This window comes from Rousettus aegyptiacus, unplaced genomic scaffold (assembly GCF_014176215.1).
Source record: "Rousettus aegyptiacus isolate mRouAeg1 unplaced genomic scaffold, mRouAeg1.p scaffold_m13_p_3, whole genome shotgun sequence".
Taxonomy (NCBI): Eukaryota; Metazoa; Chordata; class Mammalia; order Chiroptera; family Pteropodidae; genus Rousettus; species Rousettus aegyptiacus.
In genome coordinates, this window is record NW_023416306.1 from 9,247,643 (window position 1) to 9,265,849 (window position 18,207).

An 18,207-nucleotide genomic window follows, 5' to 3' on the forward strand; every position below is an offset into this window, starting at 1 on the left:
TATGCAATCGTGTTGCTTTTTTTCATGCCAGAGCACTTTCGGGGTCTCTCCCAGCAGTGCTGCTTTGAGAGTTTCTGTCCCCCCAGCGTGGGGGTGGACAGGGTGGCCTGCAGGGAACCCCCTGCACACTTTTTCAGCACCCCCCTTCCCGGGGACCGGTGTCTGTGACTGAAGCAGGCCAGCTACAGTGTGAGCAGACACTAGTCCCAGCCCACCAGCATGACTCTGGGGAGCACTCTGATCACCGCCGAGGGAGGGTGCTGGTCAGCACCGCCCAGCCAGGTCCAGCCAGCTGTGCTGTACACTCTCCCGCGTAAAATGCCGCTGCTTTCTCTTTCCTCTACTTAATCAATTCTAACGTGCCTGCTAGGCAAGAACGCTTCTAATTATACTCACTAATTTTAAAAGTAAATTCCAGTTTTTAGATGGCTTTTGTTTGTAAGCTTGATCTACTTTTATAGAGGGACATCATTTTGTGATTTTTTTTCTTTCTCTTCCTATATGAACAGGTATAGTGGCAAAGTCAGATCTAGAATCAAATCTCAGTTCATCCTTTATGAATTCTGTCCCTGGGCAAGATATTTCACTTCCAAATTTCAGTTTGGAGCTAATAACATCATTAAGTAATTACCTAATTAATATGCTTACTGTCGTGAGATTAAATATGATGTATTTAAGAATTATTGGCATATTGAGATGTTTAGCATGCCCAGTTTTCATATTTTCACTCTTCATTTTAAAATATAGTCATCGTATTTAATTCGGGGGAAAACTGTATAGTTTTAAATGCCGTAATAAGAGGTTTGTATAAAGCTAGAATGAAAAGCCCAAAGTTCCGCTGCCTGCCGTACTCCTCTGAACAGTTGCTGCGGAGAAATGGAAATGCTGTTCCGAATTGACCTGAGCCAGTGGTCCCGCGCTCTCATCTCCGCTTCCCAGATGATAACAGATGTCTCTTAAGTGATTCCAGGTGTTCTGCGCGTAGGAGAATCTCTTATCTGCGCCTCCGCAGTTGCTCCTTAGAGTTCTTTTCTGTCGCCTCTTCAGTAGCGTTTGAAGGCTTGGGGTTCCGTGACAGCCCTCGGAACTCAAACTCCCTACTTGAAGGGCCGCTGCGTTCAGTCCTCAGGTGATCGGCAGACTTTCATGCTGTACCGTTTGATTTGGGCCCACATGCCAAATAGTTTTAATATGTTCTCCTTTTTTATTAAACAGATTTTGTCATGTCCAGGAGATTTCCTGCCGGTAGCAGCTCTGACTTTTTCTCGCCATCAAGGCGCTCCCTGCCCCTTGTTAACTCTCCGCCAGGGATTCTTCGCGTGGGCCTGTTCACAGGATCCCGTCGGCCTAGGCCGTTCCCCGCCCACCCGCAGAATCAGCACTCCCTCTCCCGTAAGGTAGCGTTTTATGCATACTTGTAGCTTCCGGCCGTTAATGGCCCTTACTCAACTTTGGGGGAAATTCTCATTTGTCAGGTATGAGCATCACTTCTGTGGCAGGAGCTGAGGTGGTTAGGTAGACCTCGCTGTCATGGAATACAACAGGTATGTGGAAGGCAGGAGGATGCAATTAGAGGCTGACTTGATTTCTGCATTTTAATAGCCTCATGACCTTGGGCTAGTTACTTTGCCTTCCAGGTCTTCTCACCTTAGGCTGCATTTATTTTGTTTTCATTCTCTCCTGAGCCCAGTTAAAAGGAGGAGAGACGGGCATCTCCTGTTGTAACAGAAGGGGAGGAGGGAAAGGACGGGTGTGGACGGGCACGCGTCCGGGGTCTGGCCCACAGAGTTGCCCTCGCGGTGGTAGTGCTGGCTGGTGTTCACGGCGTGCCCATTCTGTGCCCGGTACCGTTCTGAATGCCCCGGGCATACTTATTGAACCTTCTTAACAACCCCGTGAGACTGGTACTGCCGATGTGCGCCATTTAGAAACGAGTAAACCAGAACCACAGAGAGGTTAAATAACTTACCCAAAGGATGAAACCAGAATGAGAATGTAGGTGGTCTCGTTCCAGAGCCCAGGCGTCCAGTGGTGTTTAATAGATAGAGAATGAACGAATGTGTTGTTGGAAAGTCGAGGCGACTCTTGTCCGACAGCTTCTATTTTCTCGATGAAGTTGGTGGTGAGATCAGGTGCGGAGAATGAGGAAAAGATTCTTGAGATTCGATGTTCAAGTGGAGAATGGAAAGATTTACAAAGGTCACGCAGTAAAAAAGGGCTTCTCTCGTGAGTGGCGCACTAGGGAAGCTTGGTGCGGAATCGACATCAAGAGATTTCAGAAGCATAATTTTTTGGTACTTGGGCAGCTAGTGATTGTTGGTCCTGGTGCTCCCCCCCGCCCCCCCCCCCCTTGCAAAAAAATAGTTACGTAGGCTGACCAGTGAAAAGAATTGCTGGATGCTGCTCAGGCATTGTCAATGCTGTAGACTTTTAAGTGTAGAATTTATAGAGGTACAATATGTACCTGTATATGTAATATTCAAGGCCATGCATGTCGGCCTTAATATAGACACACAGAAGGTAAATAGTTGGATTCATTCAGGGATAAGGCGTTTCCATGCATACATGATGAGAGGGAAAGGGACATGGGCCTTTTAGGTTCCTGATATGATGGACCAAAGGACGAAGCTGGATCAGTCAGGAGTAAAGAGAGGAGGGCTGATAAACGGGGAGAAGGAAGAGACCGCCAGTGATGCAGGTTAAGAACAGGTAAGGTAGACGTTGTAAAATGGACAAATACCAAGGGTGGGAAACTAGGTTCAGAAATGGGGAGTTTTAATGAATGATTTCGGAGGCACAACAGTGTGGCTATGGGAAGGTCGGAGGAGGGGGGAGACTAAAAGAGGGTGTGGCCGAGGTGTAGCAAAGATCGTCAGAGCGATGGCAGTTCATTGAGACACCTGAAAGGCCAGGGTATTGGATGACTGCCCCGTTAGATGTTGAAATTGTACTTCTGCTTTTAGGTAGTATTTCACAGTAGCAGTAGGTAATCTGGTTCCAGAAGACATAACTTTATTAATTTATATATAAATATTGATGTACATTTGTTCATTCCTTTTTATATAAACATTCTCAAGTATAGCCACTCATCCAAGGTAGGTGGGGGAAATAAATTGAAATAATCTCTTCTAAGAATTTTTAGTTATATAATTTTTAGGGAGGTGTCCCTGGCAGCATTTAAAAAGTATCAGAATTTCTTAAAAGCTCAAATTAAATTTGTGCAGTGCTGAATGCTCTTCAGCTAAGTTGCTTGTAGATGACTCCACAGGGCAGCCGCACTTGGCCTTCCTTTCCTTGTTGGTGAGTGACCAGAAAGGATTCCCTAGAGTTGTAGCTTTGTTGAACTCAGACTCAGAATTTGGCATTCAAACTCTGATAGTGATTTCCCAACTGCTTGTTGCCTTAACTGAACGACAGGCCCTCAAAATTCCCAATATTTGGTGCCTTGTTACAAAATTTGGTCAGTGGTGTTAAAAAAAAACAACAACAAAGAACTCTTCCATCATAATACCTTTCCTTAGTTTTTATAACTGTATTGCACACTTTTTAATTTAGCGAAAATAAACATTTGTGAGCATCTGAGTATAATTTATGGAGCTACATAGGACTTTGGAAGCGCCGTCATAGCTCTGAATCGTGTTGGAGATTTGGGCGTCAGCATGGTATGATGAAAAGAACATTAACTTTGAAATCAGAAAGACCTGAATTCAACATTTGTCCCGGCAGCTGCTGGCTGCTTGAGAAAGTTATTAAACATTGCCGAGAGTCAGATTGTTTATCTGTAGCGATAATTCTTAACTCATTGAGTTGTAGCAAGAAATAAATAGCTTCTGTAGGTAAATATCTGGTGCGTAGCAATAGCTGAGAAAATGTTAACTTTCCCTTTCTAATATCCTTCTCCCCATTGCTCCAGTGAAATTGAGGTCTTTTTTGGCTTGAGGAAACCTTGGACTTTCAAGTTCTTTGGAAATTCTAAGTGGAAAGTGTGCAATACATTTTCCGTCTTTCGTGAGTGGTTAGCTCTTAGGAGAAACTAAAGTAGATCCTATCAGAAATACAGTTCATAATGTCCTATCAGAAATACAGTTCATAATGTACATTACATCTGCCAGAATTGGCCCCTACAGAGGTTGGCGTATATGGGTGGGCAGTAGCCATGGTTGACCAGCGGGCCATGCACCAAAGAGATGGTAAGATTGGATGCTAGAGGAAGACAAGCGTGTGCAGAAAATTTAACAGGGATGTGGGGAAATGCAAGACGTGGGGAGAGCAAGAGGCCTCCGACATTGGTTCTCTGAGGTCAAATTTAGAGGTTAGCAAAGCATGACCGGTGCTTGGCTAGGTGGAGAGGGAAGTCCAGTCAGAGGAGAATGGAGCTTCAGAGCAGAGCTGTTCCCAGTAGGAGAGTGAGTGCTTGATCATCGCAAGAATTCTATCCAAAAGGCATGAGGACAAAGAACATGCCTTCTCACCTGGGAGGGGCGGTGGGGGTGGGGGAATGGTAAGGTTGGGAGAGAGAAGTCCCTGGAACTGAGGACACCTCACATAGAGGGGCCGTTGAACTGAGAGGAGACTGTCGACTCCGTTTCGGCCTTTCCCTGACAGGTTTGCCTAAGCACTTGGCATCTGCACTTTTAGACATAGAACAGACCTGCCTGTCTTCAATCCTGCTGGGTTGTGGAGTGACAGCTCTTGATACACCAACCAGCTAAGCTGGCCAAAGGTTGATTCCAGGGGAGCAGTAGGCAACCTACTGATAGCTGCAAGGGGCTGAGGCAGGAGTAGTTATCCTGGTATATAAATGAAATTCAAGTCATATGTTTAACCCAGGGTCATCTGTTTAGTATGTAACACCTGGAAGTGAAGTGTCAAAACCATGACATCATGGAGATATCAAGCGATCATTTATTAAGGGATTAGAATCCAGTTAAAAGCAAAATTCGATTTTGAGTAATGAGAAAAAGAGGTGGAAAAACAGAAGGTGCCAGGAGTTTTTTTTTTTTTTAATTTTGTTTCCAATTATGCAATCAATACATGCTCATTGTGCATCCTACTCTCCCTGCCAAACCGAAGGTGCGATGAGAAAATAGAAGGGGGAAAAAATAGCCCACGTGACCTTACCACCTGCATGCAACAATCGCGACATATTTTTAGTGCTTTTTCATATATTTATAATATTTATATATGGTTATTTAAATTTTTTCAGTCATGAATATATCTAGACTTTGATAAAAATGAACAACATTCCAAACATTGCAGAAAACGACCTATAATCCCGTCTACCCAGAGAATTTAGGTGTCCAGAAACATTATGTGAGCAATATAGTAACATTTTCTTTGTAAATAATTAAAATAATACATAAATAGTTAATTACTATAGGTATAATGCAAGTCTCTTTTGACCACCCCTCATTTCCAGTCTCCTATCCAAAACAGGACTTTGATGCACAATTATTACATGTATTTTTGATACATGTGAAAAACAGAACATGCATATAAGGTCTGATGAAATGAACACACGAGCCTCTACCACCTACTTAAGAACGTGATCAGTGACATTAAAACTAATCGGTTGGTGCAAACGGGCTGTTTTCTGTTTTCTTTTCTTGTTTTTTAATCCCTCTAACAACACCACCGTTCTGAACAATTAGAACAGAAATTCTGCAAGCTGCTACCGTATCTTCTGACTCACCTGCAAGTAGGTTCATATATGCTGCTTTCTCTCCTATTAGCACAGATGCACTTTGGAGATTCTTAGCAAGAGCAAAATCCTGACCTGTACGCCAGATCCTGTGCCCTCTCACCTCCTCGGGATGTGATTGCACCAGCTCCCTCCATTTATTCTGGATTGTCATTCTTCCCCACCCCCACTGTATCTTCCTCATCATCGTACAAGCACGTGGCTGTTTCTCCCCTCTTAAGGGTGAAGGGGAGAAACACTCTTTTGAATGAATTTTTGGTACGTTTGGTACATTTGATTACGTGACCCTATTCCCTGTCTTTCCAATACCTCCCCGGCTCTTCTTGCTGTCTTCTTTGCTGATTCTTTTAAAGCTCTCCAAATGTTTTCAACAGTGCTGTGCTCCCGGGCTTTCGTCTTTGGACTTCTTTTCTTCTTTATATATATTTACTCCCTTGATTACAACCATGGCTGTAAATACCATCTGACAACTCCCCATATTATATATTGATCTCAAGCCTGGACTTTCCCTTGAACTCCAGTGGTCTATAGCTCATCCTGGCTGTGTGATAGGCAGTTTTATATAACATTTCCAGCATTCAGCTTCTGATTTTCTTAGTCTTCCCCATCTCAGTTAATGGCAATGTCATTTTCCATGTGACCATGCCAAAAATCTTGGAGCTATCTTTCTCTCTTCTTCTCACACACTCTGTCTAATCCACTGGCAAACTCAGCTTTAGCTTATATTCAAGTATATCTAGGATCTGGTCTTTTCTCGATTCTCCCCAAAATGGCACATTACTAGTATCATTCTTGGTGTACATACAAAGGAATACTGAAGGTGTTCAGAGTCCCCCTTCCCCAGTTTTACTGAGACATAAGTGACATATATAACATTGTATTAGTTTAAGGTGTGCAACATAATGATTTGCTATGTATCTTGATTATCACAGTCTATTAAGACTTCCTTCTTTTCTTAGAACCCTTGTTGAGAAAGAATGATAGTGTCTTTAGCACGACATCTAGAGGGATCTTTTAAAAAGGTGGTCAGATCAGACCGCTCTTTGGCCCAGAATCCTCCAGTGGCTTCCTTTGGAAGACAAGTCTTCACAGTACAAGACCCCAGGTGGTCTGCCTCAGTCTTTACCTTTCCTTTATTTCTATTACTCATCATCTCACTCACTCTGCTCTAGCCACGCCGGCTTCTGTGCTGTTCCCTCTGCCTGGATGTTCTTCCAGATAACTACACACGATTTCTTCTCTCCCCTTTGTCCTTCCTTACCTAGATGTCACCTAATTAGGGAGGCCTTCTCTGATCCCTCTGTTTAAAATCACCCCTTCATATGCCCCACTTCCCTTCCTTGATTTATTTGGTTCACTATTTCTATATTCTCCTTTTCTCACTCTTTCATTGGCTTTCATTATCCTAGGAAATTTGATTTCCGTTACCACTGCCCTCTTCACTTTGTGTGATTGTCTTCTGATGTTTAACACTTACATACTCATCAGTCTAGAGCTTGCATCATCATTTTCTTATTAATGTGCCTTCTGATGACCAGATGTAAGCCCCGCTGGTTTTCAAAGCCAGATGTGATGGGGACCCCTCGTCCCAGTGCAGGTCTTCTGGGCTGGGGCTCAGATCCCTCGCTCTTCAGGGGGTGACCTCCAAGGCCGTGATATCTCTGTGGCTTGTGAGTCACCTCACAGGGAGTGGGGGGTGTGGGATAGAGGGGTGCCTGACTAGACTGAGTCTCTGCCCCTCCTGTCTCAGTGCGGCTTTTTCTTTATATCCATAGTTACAGAAAATCTCTCCTGCCAGTCTTCAGGTCATTCTCAGAGATAACTATTCTATATGTAGTCATAGTTTTGGTATCAATGAGAGGAACTGAGCTCAGGATTTTTCTACTCTGCCATCTTGAACCTGAAGCCAAGAGCCTTGCTCTCGAATGCTAATTTAGCTTGTCCATGAACGTTGTTCCTTGTCATTGGGTGCACTGTCCCCGCAACAAACTTATCTCCGATCGCCATGGCACTCCAGAAGTTTTTATGTTGGTAACGTTTATTTATCGATTTCTTGCTTGAATGCTTAATGCTTTTCTGCTCTAAGAAACATTTGCTTGCCCCTAAGTCATGCTCTTACATTTTCTCTATGTCCTCACGTGGAACATATGCTCTTTTATGTTTTCATCTAGATACATTATAATTCTGCATTTAAGTCTGTGGTCTAGCTCAAATTTGTTTTTGTACATGGTACGAGGTAGGGGTCAATGTTCTTTTTTTTCCCCATATGGTTATCCAGTCATTTCAGCATCATTTGTTGTAAAGACATTTTTTCTCGCTATTAGATTGCTTTGGTGCCTTTGTACTGATTGTATAAGTGTGAGTCTGGCTATGCTGTTGACATATTTATTTATCCATATGCCACCCTATCTTGATTACTGTAGCTTTAGAGTGTATATCGAAGGTCGGTAATACATGTGCTCCAACTGTGGTGTTTTTCTAGGTTGCTTTAGGTATTATAGATCCTTTGCATTTCTATGTATATTTAAGCATCAGCTTGGCAGTTTCTACAAAAACATCTGGTAAGACTTTGATTGGAATTGTGTTGAATCTGTAGCTCAACTTAGAAAAAAATTCGTAACAATATTGGATTTTTTAATCCTTGAACATAGTGTATGTCTTCATTTACTTATGTCGTCTTTAATTTCTCTTAGCAATATTTTCTACTTTTAAGTTTAAAGGTTTTACATGTCTTTCGTTACGTTTATTCCTATGTATTTTATGTATTTTTTACAATCCTATAAATAAGATTTTTATTTTTTTAATTGTATCTTCCAATCGCTTGCTGTGTGTATACAACTGATTTCTTGTGTGTGTTCCTTATGTCCTGTGACCTTGCTAATTTCATTTATTCTTGTATTCCTTTATAGATTCTCTAGGGAATGTAAACAATCGCGTCACCTGCATTTAGAGATGGTTTTACGTCTTCCTTTTGGATTTTAGTGCCTTTCATTTCTATTTATTTCCTTATTGCACTGTCTGGTAGCTCCAGTTCCATGTGGAACATTCCACAGAAGTGGCGAGAGTGAATATCTTTATCTCGTTCTCAGTCTTAGGGGGATCAGTATTTTGCCATAAAGTATAAGAGCTGTAGATTTTTTAAGACTTACCCTTAAAGGGAGGAAGTTTCCTTCTATTCCTAATTCACTGAGTTTTTATCATGGATAGGTGTTGAATTTTGTTGTCGATTTTACATTTATTGCTACGAATATCTGGTTTTCTCCTTTGTTCTTTTAAAATGGTAAATTATAATTGATTTTTAATATTCTATCAACTGACTTGATTTTTTTTATATATATTATTGGACTTTGTCGGCTAATATTTGGTTTAGAATTTTTGCGTATGTGTTCATGAGTTATATTAGGTTATATGTATTTTTATAGTGTCATTGTTATCAGTGTTATTTTTGTTCTAGAAGTTTGAAGTTTCTGCCTTTCACATTTAAATCTTTAATCCACCTGGAATTGCTTTTCATAGATACTATACAGTTGGGATCCAATTTTCTTTGTTTTTTTTTTTCCCCGCGTTTGGATATCACATTGCCCCCTGTCACATGTCTTGAATACCTGTTCTTTCCCCTAGAGATCTGCAGTGCCACCCTGGTCATATGCCCAGTTTTCCTATATGTATGGGTGTTATTTCTGGCTTTTCATTCTGCTGTATCAGTTAATCTGTCTCTGTGCCAACATCTTGTTGTGTTGGTTACTATAGTCTTAATATCCATTGGAAAAGTTTCCTCACTTTCTTTTCCTCAAAAATGTCTTGCTTTTCTTGGTCCTGTACCCTTCCATGTAAATTTCAGACTCATCAAGTTTCATAAAAACCATGTTGAGATTTTGATTAGACTTCACTGAATATGTAGATAAATTTGTGGTAAATTGACGTCTTTATGTTAATGAGTCTTCCTACCCAGTTCTCAAACATGATGTCACTTTATTTAGATCTTATTTTAATATCTTTCAATAACATTTTAAAATTTCTTCTATAATGGTCCTATACATTTTGGATCATTTTTCCCCTAAGCACATTTTTTATGGGTTTGTAAATGTATATATCTTTAATTTCAGGTTTGTTCTTTCATTGTTTAGAAATTCAATTGATTTTTGAATATTGAATTTTGCCCAGCTCCCTAATTAATTCTAGTAATTTATTATACTTTCTTTTTGATTTCAGATAGAGAATCTTGTAATTTATAAATGAATACTTTGTCTTTTCTCCCCCTTTCTATTCTTTATACTATTTATTTTCTTTACTTGATCAATTGCACTGTCCAGTATCATGAGTACAATGTTAAGTGAAAATAAAGATTGAGAATATTCTTTTATTGTGCCCGATTCGAAAGGAAGTATTTTAACATTTCTCCAGTAAGAGAGGTCTTAATTAGTTATTCTTTATTAGATTAAGGAAGCTCTTTTGTGTTTCTAATTTGCTTTTACTTGTCATAAATGGGTGCGTTTAATTGTTGTTCTTAACTAATTTACTTATTCTCTTGCTGTTTTTTACTTGGAGTTCTGCAATTTCAAAATGCTTTGTCTCTGGTGTGATTTTTTAAAATTTATCTTAGGTATTTCTAGATCAGCAGTTCCAAATGTTCTCAGCCATTATTTCTTTGTTTCTCTTTACTACAGCCTTCTGGAAATCTGATTAGAATGTGTTAGACTTTCACTCACTTTCATGTGGCTTCTTTTTCATATTTTTTCTTTTGTCTATTTAGACCACATTATGGATATTGTATTTGGGTTTATTTTTCAGTTCACTGATTCTACCTTTACTTGTGTTTAATCTCTTCATTATATAAGATTTTATTTGATTCTTTTATATCTGCTTAGCTGTTTGTAGTCTTTTGTTTTTCTACTTATCTTCAATCTTTTCTTTAGTTTTTAAACGTATTAAACTTTTTTTTTTTTTAGTATTACATATTTGATTGTTTTAGTTGTCCATGAAGCTGAATTTGTAAGAATTTTTGGAGGCCTTGGTTAAGTTTGAGTGTCTCTACAGTAGATCTGTATTTCAGTTATGCTCCTGGCTGTCACCTAGAAGTACTAATAATTCCACAGCTCTGTAAATGATGTTTGACATTTTATTAGACCATGGGAGGTGAATTTGGATTGCAAATCCATGTGAGAGAATACTTATAGATAGAAACTGTCAATGCAGACGTTTGTTTCCATCCTGTAAGAGCATTAAGAAAGGAAGATTTTGTGCTGGCAGAATTTATTCAAAAATTGTTTATCCTTAAAGGTGTAGCCCTCAAGCAACTAAGCTTTAGGTCGTGGTGCCTCAGAAGGTTTCTAGGCTTTATCACCTTTTGCCTTCTGTCTCCATAGTTTAGGAGCTCAAAGTGTCCACAGTTCAGCAAAGAGCTTCAAGTTTGTGAAAACCAGTTTTGTTGCTGAGTTACCTTTCTGAGTACATGTTCATTTAATTTTCTGTTCTCTGGAATGTTTACTTTTTGCCACATGTTTAAACATTGTGTGCGTGCGTGCGTGTGTGTGTGTGTGTGTGTGTGTGTGTGTGTGTTATCTAGCATTTAATTGTATCAGTTGGGAGGGGTTTTGAAAATGTCTGATCTTCCATATACCACAAAGAGAGATATAAAGAAATGTAAACACACACACCAGTTTTAAGTGTATAATTTAGGAAGTTTGACAAATGTATACAGATGTAGAACCACTGTCATAGTGAAGATCTACAACATTTTTGTTACCCTCAGAAGTTCCTTGTTCCTCTTGTTAGTCACTCTCAACCACAGATCCTTTTTCCTTCGCTGTAGTTTAGCTTTGTCTTTTCCAGGATTTCATGTAAGTGGCGTCCTATCTGTGTACTCCTTTATGTCTGGCTGCTTTGGTTTAGCGTAACATTATGGGATTTATCCTTGTTACATGTAGGAGTACTTTGTTCCTTTTTATTGATGAGTAGTATTCTGTTGTATGGATGTCACCCAGTTTATTCACTTGTTAGTGGACATTTGGGTTGTTTCTAGGTTTTGGTTACTGTAAGTGAAAGTGATATGTTTAAGTTTTTACATAGACATATGATTTCTGGGTCTTATGGCATGAAAACTTTATAGGAAACTGCAAAATTATTTTCAACAATGTACGAAAATTCCAGTTGTGCCTTTTTCTCACCAACTGTTGATATTGCCAGCCTTTTTCATTTTAGTCATTCTGTTGAATTATGGTAGTATCTTATTGGGATTTTAATTTGCTTTTCCCTGGTAACTGATAATGTTGAAAGATTTTTCATGTGCTTTTTACTGGAAAAATATTATTATATATCTTCTTTGGTGAAATGTCTGTTCAAATCCATTGAGAATTTTTAATTGGGTTCTTTTATTATTACTAAATTGTAGGAGTTCTTTATATATTTTGACTATAAGTTTTTTATTGGATATTTGCTTTGAAAATATTTTCTCCCATTCTGTAGACTGCATTTACATTTTCTTAATAGCATCTTTCACATATCGTAAGGTTTTAATTTCAAAGTCTAGCTTATCAGTTTTTTTTTCGTGGTTCACGTTCTTTGTGTCCTGTGAAATTTTTGCATAACCCAAGAGCATAAAAAAGTCTCCTATATTTTCTCCTAGATGTTTTATAGATTTATCTCTTATATTTAAGTCTTTGATTCATTTCTATTAATTTTGTATGTGATGTGAGATAAGGAAATTGATATTAGAAATTATAAATTGAAATAAATGAAAGTGCTTTTATAACAGCATCAAAATATAGGATACTTGAGGGTAAATTGAACAAAAATTTGTATTACCTGGACACTGAAAAGTTTAAAATGTTTCGGAACTATGTTAGAAGAAGATCTAAATAGATGAGATAAACACGCTCATGGATTGCAGCACTCGGTGTTGTCAGGATGTCGCGACGCTTTATTTGTCAGTCCGCTAGGCTGTTGTGCCAGTTGTTTGATCAAACACTGATCTAGATGATGCTGCACTTAACATTTGTAATCAAGTGACCTTAAAGGAGATAACCCTTCTTAATGTGGATAGGTCTCATCCCATCAATTAAAGGCCTTAAGAGAGCAAAACCCGAGCTTTCCTGGAGAAGTAATTCTGCCTCAAGACTGTAGCATAGAAATCCTGTCGGAGTTTACAGCCAGCCATCGTAGATTTTGAAGTCAAGACTGCAACATCACCTCTTACCAGAGTTTCCAGCCTGCTGTCTGACCTGTAGATTTTAGACTTGCTTGAACCAGTTCTTTCAAATGAATCTCTCTCCGTATGTATGTGGGCATGTATGTGTGCACGCGCGTGCATGTGTGTGTGTGTCTCCCCTATTGATTCTGTTTCTCTGGAGGACCATTACTGATACAGATGTCAGTTCTCCTCAAATCGATCTACGGAGTTAATGAATCACAAATAGGCTTCTTTCTAGAATTTGGTAAGCTGATTCTAAAATATGTATGGAGATTTTTTTAGCCAAAAAAAAAAAAAAAAAGACTTAGCCAAAATAAGTTTGAAAAAGAAGAATAAAGTTTGAGGATCAACATTACCTGACTTCAAATCTTGTTGTGAAGCTGCAGGAAGTAGGACATTGTGGTCCCGGCTGGCACAAGAATAGACGTATGGATCAGTGGAAAAGAATAGAGGATCAATTGATTTTTGATAGACGTTCCAGTGGGGGAGAGGATGGTCTGTTAAAAAAATGATGATGAAACAGTTGGAGGGGGAAAAATGAAACTGACTATTGAATGAATGTATTATTTTCAACACAGAAGAAGAAATGTCTTTATTTCTATCACCGGAAAACAGAAATTATAGTGTCTTTCCTTTTAGTTCATTTCTAATAATATATGTAATGTACATATGCACATATTTTAAAATTATATATTTGAAGTTAGATACTGTTTTTATTTAATCGATCTTTTTTATCTATTTGTATAACATTAAAATTTTCTCTTCGAAGGACATTGTAATGGTGACGTAACGCTAAATCATGAACGTGTCCTGTCCTTTACTTAGTGTTTCTATCTGTTGGAATGAATGGTACCAGCAGTAGCCTTTGCCATTCGTTGGTTCCTTTGCCCCTAGAAACTGCTAAGCCTATTTTATAAATTATACTGTTGAATCCTTATGACAGCTCTTTGAGATATTTAGCCTAATTTCAAAGAAAAGTAAACCACAGGTTAAGTATCTTGCCTGTCTCTCATGTGTGAAGCTTGGGTTTATAATCATGTGTCTCTTATTCCAGCCCCTGAAAATATACTGCCAGTTTTTAGGCTCTTTACAATTTTTTTTCTATCATATGAAGCTCCGAGGTGGATATATTTGTGTACAAATCATTGTCTGTGTTTCAGACATCTGAACTTCTTTTCCTTTGCCAGTCCTTGATGGATTTTATCAGTCCTCATCTAGTGAAATATTTGAAAGCCAGTGCGGTTGTCCAACCCAGCAGGCAAGGCAAAGCGGTGTGGCAGCTGCGTAGCTGTCCCTTTGGTTGAGCAAGGCCTGGGTCGTATAAGCGCCGGGCCTGGCTGAGATTTCTGTAGACAGGCAAATCTGCAGGGGAATGAGTCTAGGGGAACTCAGTGGCGCTGACTCTTCAGGGGTTACTCATTTTGGAAAACAAAGGAGAATTTTAGTAGTCAGTCCCTTTGGACATTGAGTCTTCTTCAAAAATAGAATTATATACTGTTGGTCAGGTCACCTAACCCTTCTCTGCCTTGCTTTCTCCATCTGAGAGGACACTAAGTTACAGCTTTATGGCCAAGTGAGATGTCCTGAAGAGGTCATGTTGCCCAGTGAGTAGAATCTTACTCATGATTTGGAAGTCACTAGGGAGGCAACATGGTGTAGTGGCTTTGGAGCCAGAGGGACTTGGGTTCCAGTATAGCTCTAACGTTTATTAAATGGTCTCAGACATATTTCCTGGTCCTTTTTGAGCCCTACTTTTCTACTTACTCAGAATGTAGGAAAAAAAAAAAAAAACAGTGATCTTTAAGCAAAGGCATCTGTTTTCATGGCTCTGGTTTGTTCTCTTGTCTTTCTCCCCTACCCAGTTTGGGCTTTGGTTTTATGAAGCAGAGTAATCCTCTCACTTATGTCCAAGTCCTGATTCCTTTAAGGAGTCACCCAGCTCTGCCTCTTCTGTATGATATGGTAATGATAGAGTTAAATCTTCTTGGTCTTTGACTGTTATCTGCAGGTCTATAGACCCTTTGTGTTGTAACCTGTTGTTGAGAGCACAGGTGACCTAAATGAGATAGAAGGTCATGTCTAAGTTTGTGGAAAGAATTGTTTTCAAGCAGCCTAAAGTTTATGTTTACGTTTAGAGTATCCTTTCATTTTTATTTCCAAGTTCAAGGCTTAAGTACGTAGACATTAGGGGCAAAAGTCAAGGCAGCTCCAACATTTTCTGTTACACCTTGTGTTACTCTGGGAACCCACCGTAGAAGAGGAGGAAGACTGAAAGTTGGAGAAGCATAGCCAGTGGGTAGAATAATGCCCACCCAGTTGTGCCCACCTCTGCTGATCGAAAGATGTGCCTTTGAATTTCCTGTCTGTATTGATAGGAACATAGTGACTTTTGGTTACAGAAACTTCTGTTAAAAATGATCGTTTTTAAATGCAAGAAAAAAAGAGGAATATGGAACCTACATGGAGATGAAACAAGTATGAATGTATGCATGTTTATTAATATGCATACTTTTTTTTTTTCTTTTTCTCTTCTTAAAATGGCAAGAATGATATCTGGGGAATAGCATATGCTCTGTAAGCAGTTCTTCACCATGTTGGAATTTGGTGATTCCTCTTAATGCAGAAGGCATGCTTTTTTCATTGTTTGTCTAGCTCTAGTTTCCATTTTAAACTTAACTGGCACTAGTTAAATTAGTGTAATGGCAGGTATTTGGTAAGACGTGTCTTTTACATCGCATTGTACAAAAGTTTGTTTGGAGTGAGCCATGAAGGGTCCAGGTGAGTGGAAACCTTTTTTAGCTTGATTGGATATGGTATCGATAAGATAGCCATTGTAATTTAGAAACGAACATGCTCAATCCCTGCCTCTTCTCCATCTAATGAGTTCACGTAAAAAATATATCAAAAGAAATCCTCATAGCAGAATCCTCACATTTCAAAGGGAAGTATATTTATTATAAGAACTGCTGATTCATTAGGAATGCTTCCTAATTCGAACAGCGACAGCTGCTTCTGGTTAGAATAAACTTCATCTCTTTTGTGCCCTGTCTCTCTGAGAGGATGTTAAATTTTGGTTTCAGATTTTTCTCCTGCTTTAGCCTTTTCTCTTCCTTTCTCGCATTTTACTCGATCATGATGCTTTATCCTTCTCAGTGTTCACACAATTCGATCAACCCACTGTATCCACTCCCCACCTTTAAAAATGCCTTGCGTTGAGATTGCAAATGCTAATAGAACTCTCGATAATGCGTTTTGTTTGCATTCACCGTGGCAGTGGAGCGTATTGTGCAGCAGTAAAGAAAAAAAGTTGGAAAACGTTGTAGTCATGAATTCTAAGTGTAATAATTTAAAGTACAGGGAGCATTTCAGAAACTGCCATTGTCCATTAAATGAAACCACTGTATTAACGTATCATAGCATGCTGTTCTAATCACTTTTCTCTAAATACCAGCTTTTGAAAGAAACATGGCTGTGTTTTTTTATACAAAATCTGAAATCGTGTAATTGAATGGCTTGGCAGAATAGGTAAATGAATGTAGCAACATGCATTCAAATATGTCTCTTTGGTTTGTAATGAGCTGATTGAAGTTCACAGTTGTAAGACTTGCCATTTTATTTTCTGATTTTACATTCTGGACCTAGACAAAGGTGCCAGTTTTTTGAATTAACAGAAAAAGAAAGAAGAAGAAAATTGTTCATAAAAATCAAGTAGCCCTTTTTGGGGATCACAGTTAGTTTCAGTGCTTTAGTAGCCTTTATTCAACTGTCCTTCAATAAAATAAAGGATCTTTTAATGTGACCATTTCTATTTAATTTTAGAATTAAAACAAGAGACTGTGTCTGATTCTCTTGTTAGCCCCAGGACCCAGCAAAGGGCCTCCCAGTCAATAAATGTTTGATGACCGAATGAGCCATAGAATACTAAGCCAAATGGGTGTCAGAGTAGATATCAAAATATACAGTAGGCAGAAGGATCATCAAGTTTGGAGCTAAATAGACCTCACTTCAAATTCTGGTTAGTAAGGGACTATGGGAATTCCTTGCGGAATCCGAATGAACATTTGATGTTTCAGGACAATTCCAGATATTGAAGATAGCAACTCTTCTACATCCTGTCACACAGGAGAAAGCAGGCTCTTTTGTGTCCGACTTAGTAGGAGATACAGGAGAAAGAGGAGGGTAATACTGGGGCATTGCCAAGCCATTCATTGGGGACAGCGATAGATCTATTTCTCCGTTTGTCGGGAAGTTCTTTTGGCTCTGCAGATGTGTGGCTCTGGATAAGTCTCTCCCACTCTCTGGACTTCTGTTCCTTCTGCTACACATGACAGGGTGGAACAGTTCAGAGCAGCTGACTGCTCTCATTCCTCCTCTGCTTCATCGAGTTGGGCCAGGTGGCAGAGAGCTTGGCTTCAGCTTTTTCTGGCCATGGAGTAAACCCTTGCCACCTCCCATAGTATCATGGTCCAACTTCTGGGCTGGACATGGTTTTTCAGCTAGAAGAAAGCATGATATGATACAGAGGTTTGATATACTACAAGCCCAGGATAGATAGAGTGGTTTGTTTATTTTATTCACCTGTGAGTCGTCTCTCATGTAATCTGTTATTATTAAATAACATAGCTAATGAAGTCTGTGAATGATACACTACATTAATGCATTGGGTGGGCAGAAGGTATTCCTATAATGTCCCCTAACTTGGGGTAGAGCGACAGCTAGCACCATGGAGTTGTGACACATGGGAATGGCCACAGGAATATGTTACTATTAAAACTTATCTTTCATTGGTCAGCAGTAGGAAAAAGGTTAAAATATACAGTGTGGCTTAAAAGATCACGATAGAAGCCAGTCTCAAAAGGCTACATGCTGTACTGTTTTATTTATATGACATTCTGTAAAAAGCAAAATTATAGGAATAGGAAACAGATTAGGTTCTGGGAGTGGGGGAAGGGTTGACTACAAAGGAGCAGCATAAGCAAATTGTGCGGTGTGTGATAGATGTATTCTGTGTCTTGATTGTCTGTGGCTGTTACACTAGTGTATGCATTTGTCAAAACTCATAGAGCTGTACACCTGAAAGAGTGAATTTTAATTGATGTTAAAAAGAAATGAATTTTAAAAAGGTAGATGGTGGGAAGAACAGGTGGTAAACAGATGATCTCGGTAGACTGTGGTAAGAGCTATGATACGCATTAATAGGCACCCTGTGAGGGGTAAGGAGGTCGACTTGGACGGAGCACAGGGGAGCATGTCGGAGTCCTGGAAATGTTGGATGTACTGATTGTGGTGGTGGTGGTTACGTAGCTGTATATCACTA

The 18,207-nt window shown here is 39.3% G+C and overlaps 1 protein-coding gene and 1 non-coding gene across 12 annotated transcripts in view; both read left to right on the top strand.

The window, feature by feature from the left end:
• DENND1A (DENN domain containing 1A) overlaps positions 1-18,207 on the top strand; it is a 452,316-nt gene that overhangs the window by 171,761 nt on the left and 262,348 nt on the right. The gene's annotated exons all lie outside the window — the stretch shown is intronic.
• On the top strand, positions 2,211-2,333 carry LOC118601157. The gene has a single exon (XR_004950242.1). It is a non-coding gene; the product is annotated as a U11 spliceosomal RNA (small nuclear RNA).